The 7,494-nt window shown below is 39.1% G+C and overlaps 1 protein-coding gene across 1 annotated transcript in view; it reads right to left on the bottom strand.

Moving 5' to 3' along the window:
* The window catches only part of MYO16 (myosin XVI), an 884,880-nt gene extending 877,752 nt beyond the window's left edge, over positions 1–7,128 (bottom strand). The window contains exon 1 of the mRNA XM_072621988.1: positions 7,022–7,128. The gene's annotated coding sequence lies outside the window, so the exon portion shown is untranslated. The remainder of the gene's footprint in view (positions 1–7,021) is intronic.
* Positions 7,129–7,494: the final 366 nt, after the last annotated feature.

Genomic DNA, 7,494 nt, shown 5'->3' on the forward strand with positions numbered 1-7,494 from the left:
ACTGAAGATCAGATTTGTACTGACTTAAGGACATTTCATCTTCTCAAAGCTTTTCCTACAGATGCTCTCAGAGGAGGTTCTCTCTCTTCCTCTTCCTCTCCTTCTCCCTCTCCCTCTCCCTCTCCCTCCCTCTCTCTCTCTCTCTTTTTCTCTTTCTTTCTCTCTCTCTCTCTCTCTTTTTCTCTTTCTGTTTCTCTTGGAGGAGAATTTCTTTGGTTTCAATTCCTTCTTTTCCCTTGCTTAAACAGAAGTTTTAATGAGCCTTAGAATGATTTTTCTAACAAGACTGTGGGTATATCTATAAGATGTAACTAAATTGAATTACTTAAATATAAAAAACCTGTTTTATAAGTCATTTAGAATACTTCCATTTTCTAAAATGAGTGATCATCAAGAATATCTATTAGTGTCACTGGATCTTAGAATCTCAAAATTGGAAGGGATGTTAGAGGTTATCTAATCTACCCACATCTGAGGAAGTATTCCACCTCCCCCCCCCCAAAAAAAAATCCTTGATAAACAATTATCTAGATTTTAGCCTTGGGGAACATGCTGCTTATTAGGAATCTCCTGCTTTTGAATAGAAAGTTTTTCTTGCATAAATTTTACCTAGGTTTCCCATCCACTTATCCAACCATTTAATTCCTGCCTTATGTATTGTTAAACTTATCTCTTTTACAACCATTGCACTAACTAGGGAACACCTGTAATATTCTGAAGTTTAATGTATTCAGCACCAATTAACCCTTAAATTAAGCCTTACAACACATATCTGAGGAACTTTAATATTTATAAGGAATTCCTAATTGGTTGGACTCTGAACATCAGATCTTCCACAATCTTGATAAGCATCTTTGGGTATCTGCTAATATTTTATAATATGCAAGACATTAGTAATAAGAGCATGGACCAAATGGGTGCATGTGTATATATGTGTGTGTATGAACATGTGTGTATGTTTACATATTCCAGAATAGGACATGGAAGTACAAATTAGGTTATTAATTGTATATACTCTGAATGCAATACTCCAATGACATCTGCAATCTGATCAATAAGGAAATTTCTTTTATTGATAAGATCACCCACCACTTGTCCATTTATATCCACCCAACGTGACTTTTTTCCATATCTTCCCATAAATTCATCAGGGTTGGGGTACCTGACATGCCAATCTGATGGCATCATAATGATACCAATGGAGCAAATAGACCTTCCATCCTTTGCCCTTGCCTTATAACTAACCCCCTTCTTTTTTGTTCATTCATTTCTTTGAGGTCATCCTTTACACCACTTCTCCTGTACACCTCCATATTTGTAAAATGTTATAATGACCTACTCCTGCTCACCATGTGCCTGACTACTGCCCTTTGAGTGTTCCTCAATTTCAATTCTGTGGATACTGTAGTAGCCCATGTCCAATGGTCATACATCATCACATTTAGTATTATCCTATTCATTACAAGAAGCAGACTCCCTTTCTTTGCATAGAACTCCTCTTTCAGCATAGAAAAAAAAATGCCCTTTTTTGTTCTTGATATTCATCATTAACCAAAGTTTGTTCTGAAATGTAGATCCTTCACATTTTTCTTTCAAGATTATGGCATTCATTTATATTAATCCTTAACTAGTTGTCTGCCCTAGATTCTAACTTTTCTAAACTGAAAAAAAATCTACCAGTGAGCCAGTGAATTACTGTGTAATACATACATCAGTTTCTTTGCCTAACCCCCTTTTATTTCTCACTGAAATAATTTGTGGTTGCCACAATTAATTCTTGAGAGCTTCTCATTAGCTTTGGAGCAATTTCCCTTATAGAATTTTAAGCAAAAAGCTTTAACTCTATGGTCTTTGAAATCCATTCTTGCAAAATCTAGGATATATATTAGACCATGCCTTTCTCTTAATACTTTCTAGCTATTTCATCATGAGCAAATTTAATCTCTCTTAACCTTATATTCTTAATCCATAAAATGAAACCAACTAGATATAATGGCACTGACTATCACAACTAGTTGTGATAAAAACTATTTGTAAATATTAAAATATTATATAACTTTGACTTATTAATATGGAAGAAGGAAAAGACATTCTCCTTGGTTTCAGAAGACTGGTAACTAGAGAAACTGGAGTGAGGCAAAACTTAACTCAATACAAAGAAGTACTTATTTTAAAATAGTGATATCCAAGACCAGAATAAAGTGTCTCATCAGGCAGCAAATTTTCCCTTGCTAAGGGTCTTCAAGTACATTCTGGAATAGATGATAACTTCTTAAGGACCTTTTATGAATCTGGCCATCATTTCAATGGAACAATGAATTCAGGGTTTCAACTAGGAATGGCAGTATTGGGATTCTCTCTCCATAACCACCTATTGGAAGATTTCAAATTACTGACTTTAACCCCTACAGACTTGATCTCCAAAGGGAGAGGATAAGTGAGGAATAGGAGATGGTAAGTCTTTGGGAGAGAACTCTAGAGGGTAAAGGAATAAAGAGCTGGTGGGGGCCAAGGGAGAAAACACAGGGCCTTTCATTAGCATAAATTTAGATAAACACCACACCCACACTTTGCTGCATTTCTCCATCTTAAACTGATTTTCCAGTCAGGGACTTTATTTTCTTCTTGGGCCCCAGGGACTAACTTGCCTACTTCCTTTCTGCTGCCAACATCTGTTGAACTGTGTCTCGGACCCCCCATGGGAAGAGGGAATCACATATGTCTGAAATCACGGAATGATTAATAGACCCAAAGGGGATAAACAAACCCAAGGGAAAAAGGAGTGGTCAAGAAGACTCTCAAGGAGTAACTAAGTTTAGAGACTTAAGTCCACGTAAGAAGCAACAAATCCAGGGAGAGAGAACGAATGAAGTTGGAAAACATAAGGCTTAAAGCCAATAGGGTATACTTGCGGAGTAAGGGCAGAAAAAACAAGTACACAGCACTTTTTAGGGTCTCATTGGTAGTAACAACAGAAATGAATTTAAAAGCCTCTCTTCTGTGTCTGCTTCCTATATTTCACTTGAACCCAAAGAAAGGCAAAGATGAATAAGATGGTTTTGGGGCACACAAAGGAGTCAAGTAATTTAAGAAGAAAATTATGACAACTAGATCAGATCTTTTATCATGGGACCAAAAAAATTGAGAATAGGTCTTGGGATGACAGATTGAGTAGGGCATGGACAGGAAAGGAAATTGTAAGGTAATGGAGCAGAGTTTCCAAGAAAACTAGCACTAGGGAAAGAAAGGAGCAACCACAAGGATTATCCCCCTCCCCCCACCATGTACCTTAGTTTTGTTTCCCCTTGGCACTAATAATGCCATAACTACAGACATACCTTAGATAAGACGAAAAAAAATACCAGAAAAGGAGTTGGAGGTTGGAATGGTATTATGGGCAAAAGGAAAGTTCTAGGTAGTGACAAAGTGTGTTGACAATTCAGGGAAGAAATTCCAAAAATTCGGGGAAACATGAGGGAATTTTTATGGCAATTTACATATTTCTTAGAATAGTCTGTACCTAAGCACATTATGCTTAGTGGGGGTGCATTTCACCACCAATGTCAAAGGTGGTTGGTGCTAATTAAACGGCTATTGGTTGGCAGACTGATAAAATCAAGAGACCAAGAAGAATTAATGTAGCAAACTGAAGTCATTAAAAAGAAAGATAAAAAAAGAAAATTATTGTAAAAATCAGTCATATTTTTGTATTTCAAAAGGTACAAAGAAGAAATTAGAGAAATTTACAACTAGCCCTAAGAGTTAGTAGAGTGAGTACACACATGCATTCATGTGCATATATAGTCATATATAAATATGTGTGTGCAAACAATGTGTTACAGTGACATTAATCAAACCATCCTTCACTGAGTTATAAGATTTAATAATGAAAATAATAGCAACTGACTTTTATATAGTACTAATTTAAGTCTGGCAAATATTTCACATACATATTACACTTGACTCTTTGCAACTCCATGTGGTAGATACTATAGAGATTTTCTTCATTTTATAGGTGAAGAAAGTAAGGTTCAGAGAGAAGAAAGAACTTTACCCTTCAAGATCATATAGATATGAAGTAGCAAAACTGTCATTTGAACTCAGGCTTTCTGCCTCCAAGACCTGTGCTCATTCCACTAAAACACACTAACAGTGTATTGCCACATTGCCTGGCATTACCACCATGAAGTGAAAATGGTTTGGAGTCTGGAAGACCTAGAATCGAGTAGACAAATCTCCCTCTGAAAAAATGTAGCAGTGCAATAACCCTCAGATAGCCCAACAATTCTCAGATTACAAATAACAAGTGCCTTGCCAAGTTACATCTGTGAGGGAGTTTCCACACTGTTCAATTTCCGAGCCATTGAAACCATAGGTCTGGACCTCCCCTCTCCCCCTAAAAATGGAAACAGTAGATAATAATTCATCAGACAGATTAAGGTTCTAAGCAATGTATTTCATTTACTGGTATCATACTGAAATTCTTTTTTTGACTCCTTCTAATTTGGATTCAAAAATATCCCCATTTAAGAATGTCTTACTCAAGGAAAACAATATTGAAAGTCTCCAGAACTCAGATCAATGCACTGACTAATCTTGACCTCAGAGGTCTTGGTGATGAACCATGCCACTTAACTAAGGGCAAAGAGGTGACGGACAATGAGTGTGGAATGAAGAATACATTTTCAGAAAGAGGCAATATGGTGATCGTATGGCTTGATTTTTATCTATTTGTTACAAGGAATAGTTCTACTGGGGCTTGGCTAGGGGGAATTATTGGAAACTGTCAGTATTTTTTTAAGTGAATCAATAAGAAAAGAATATCATATGCCCATGACAAACTGCCAATTTGCATGGCACTGACTGAGCCACAAAAATCTATTAATAGTATAATAGTACAATATCTATTAAATCCTTATACTTCCTTGAATCCCCAGGCCAAATAAACAGTTTAAGTAAAATATAAATTGTCCGTTTCCTTAGGAACTTTTTATTTTCAACCCCTATGATTCAATCATATTTTCATTTAATCAATAGAATGCAGGTTTATAATGTACTCTCCATAACTTCAAGAAAACCCCTATAGAACTATCTGTTCTTGAATAGATTATTAGATTCATCTTTTTAAAGAAATAATCACATTCTCCAGTAAGTTTTTAAAAGCCTGGTTAACATAGTGCTCTGTGAATGTAAATAGTAGCTATAAATCAATGTGCCACTTGCAGATTCCAAAGACAACCCACATCAATGCCTATTAAGTAAAGCATAATTTTTCACAATACACAATGTGTTCCTATATAGTAAGTAGTCAAACCTACTTGTTTTCAGAATATATCATGCAAGTGTGTGCAACTATTTTACATAACTACTTCCTAATTTGGCCACTTGATGCAAATACAAGCAACTTCAAGATGGTATAAACACACAAATCTGAAGAAATTCTTCTTAATTGTTAATAATTATACCTCTGAGAAGATGAAGTTATCCAAATGCAGCTGCCCTTGGCCCTTAACTGAGAGGGGGAAAGCATAAAGATTTCAGGGATGAGGTGTGAACTTGGAATTTTTAATATTTCAATAACTGAATTTAATTGGTTTTCTTTGTAACCTCATATATTTTATTATATGCATTATTTGGGGAAGGGTCCATAATCTTCATCAGACTGCCAATGTGTTCCATAACAAAAAAAAAAAAAAAAAAAAAAGAGGTTAAAGTATCCATGCTTCAGTGCTACCATTTCCATGAGTAACAACACTGATATTTGATTTGGGGCGATGTCCTTTGACCTCGGAATCTCATTTGTTTGTTCCATTTCTCCCCCCTTCCAATAGGGCTTGAACCTCTGTAGAGGCAACCCACAAAGACCCTGGGGAAAAACTAAAGCTTGGAGCAATAAATAGAATCTTTCAACCTTTTCGCCTTCCCAGCCAGGAATACTCCTGCAGCCAGATATAACCAGAGAAGCTAAGTTCTCATCAGCCTTTCTCCCCAAGAGGCGATACTCACCTGGTCATATGATCCTGCCAGGTGGAAAGAGATTTTTTTTTTTAATAGGATCAATCTATCCTGCTTTTTAAATACAGAAATAAATGAATGGAATACCCCTCAGCTTTCCTGGGGAACACAGAGATAATCAAGCAGAAACTGATCAAAATTCTCTCAGTTATCACCCAGAGGTATAAGTGGTATCAATTAAGCACAGCAGGATTTCGGTAGACCTACCTGACTAGTTACACATCCAGGGAAGGCTGGGGATAAACGTATTGTTTCTCACCCCTCCGGTCCCTAGAGGTTTACTTTACTCCATCATTTAGAAGCAACCCCTCCCCGGTCTCTTAAACAATGAAGCTGACATTTTCAAAGAGAGCACTTATTGGCGGTTGGAGTTAAGGGGTGAAGGAAGATAGTAACGTGGAGGGATGGGGGGCGGACATTACTGGGTTCTATCAAGAGACAAACAAGGAGAGTCTCTCATCTCTCTAGCTTTGTTCTTGAAAGTAATCCCATCTTCTTTAATCTAAAGGAGAACCGGATAAAGCGGGAGCTTGGCAAGAGTGGTTGCATAGGTAGGTGACCCTCAGCTTCTCACTAGCATCTAGTAGTAACCTTAGCAACGAGAGGCTTCCCCCTCCCTCCAAGCAGCCTGTTTCTCTTCCTCCATGCTCCATTCCGGCCCCAACCCTAAACCTCCCTCTCTGTCGCTGAAGTTCGAGAGACTGTCTCAACTGAGCCACTAGCGGACTAAAGAAACCCAAACCCGCCCCGGTGCCTATGGAAGCAAGTCCAGCGCCCGAACGGAGTAGGGCTTTCTGGTGACAAGCTCCGAAACCCATTTCTCCGCGAGTCCAGAAGAGAAAGGAGTATGTAGGGACCTTGGTCCCTACATAGGAGCATCCTTCACCCTCTTAACTCTCGACCCCGGCAGGCAAAGGGGCTCCGGAAAGTTAATCCTGAGCTGTGAAAGCCTAGCTGGGGACCAGCAGCCCATCCACCCCGTGCGGACGCCGCGAGCACGCAGTACCTGGGTGGAGATGGGATCCTCGGAAGCGTCCTTCCCAAACATGCAGTCCTTCCTCCCAGCTCCAATCAGTTTATTCCCCAGCTCACCCTGATCGGGCGCTTGGAGGCAGAGGGATCCGGCCCCGAAGCCCCCCTTGGTTCGGGGATTCTGCCAAGTAGTGCGCGGGGGAGGGGAGAGAGGAGAGACAGCTTCAAGAGACTAATTCCAGCTGCTTAGTCAAATCTAACAGCTGCTTTCTCCTTTCTCAGACAAACGGCAGGAGCGACAACACAGACACTTTACACCCACAAGGAGGTGTGGGTGGGCACTGAAAGCTTCACTTCTCTTTCTTTTACACACACGCACACACACGCACACACACACACACACACACGCACACACGCACACACACACACACGTCCTCTCCTAATAGCCACTGAACGCAGGTTCCTCCCCTTCAGTCACGGATGTGTCTTCCTAACGTTTTAGGGCCA

The sequence above is a fragment of the Notamacropus eugenii genome, chromosome 6 (assembly GCF_028372415.1).
Source record: "Notamacropus eugenii isolate mMacEug1 chromosome 6, mMacEug1.pri_v2, whole genome shotgun sequence".
NCBI lineage: Eukaryota > Metazoa > Chordata > Mammalia > Diprotodontia > Macropodidae > Notamacropus > Notamacropus eugenii.